General features: G+C 55.0%; 1 protein-coding gene across 1 annotated transcript in view; it reads right to left on the bottom strand.

Annotated features, from left to right (window-relative positions):
• Positions 1-476, bottom strand: part of MST1 (macrophage stimulating 1) — a 24,584-nt gene that overhangs the window by 22,679 nt on the left and 1,429 nt on the right. The window lies entirely within an intron of this gene.

The following is a 476-nucleotide window of genomic DNA, read 5'->3' as shown; positions in this document are numbered from 1 at the left end:
CCAGGACCAGACCATAACCGCAGGATGACGACATCTCCCGGCTCAGGTCAATGCTGGGGGTTGTAGTCCCCCTGAATGACAATGAATTAGGATGCGAAAATCTCCCCTGAACTGGTTAACGACGGCTCGGCCAAGATGTCGCCGCAGACCTCTGACCCAACGCACTGCCGGGACCGCGTCCAAACAAATCATTCCGGTCACTGACTGACAGACCGCCAACAACGACCCGAGAATAATACCCAGAACATTCCGGCTGCAAATTCTACAGAGACTATGAAGACCCAACCGGACGTCAGCGCGCGCGAGGGAACCGACCTGGCGGGAACATAGGCGAGGCGCTTTAACTGAACCGCCGACGCATAGACGGGTCACATGGCCTACACAAGACGGGTCACATGACCCGCACCTCACCTATACAAGACGGGTCACATCTGAGAGGATACGATGGAGTGACATTCACAATAAATAGAAGAGAG

This window comes from Nanorana parkeri, unplaced genomic scaffold, assembly GCF_000935625.1.
Source record: "Nanorana parkeri isolate BGI_ZX_2015 unplaced genomic scaffold, ASM93562v1 scaffold3505, whole genome shotgun sequence".
NCBI lineage: Eukaryota > Metazoa > Chordata > Amphibia > Anura > Dicroglossidae > Nanorana > Nanorana parkeri.
Note: the sequence above shows the minus strand (reverse complement) of the source record. Positions and strands in the feature narration are given on the sequence as shown.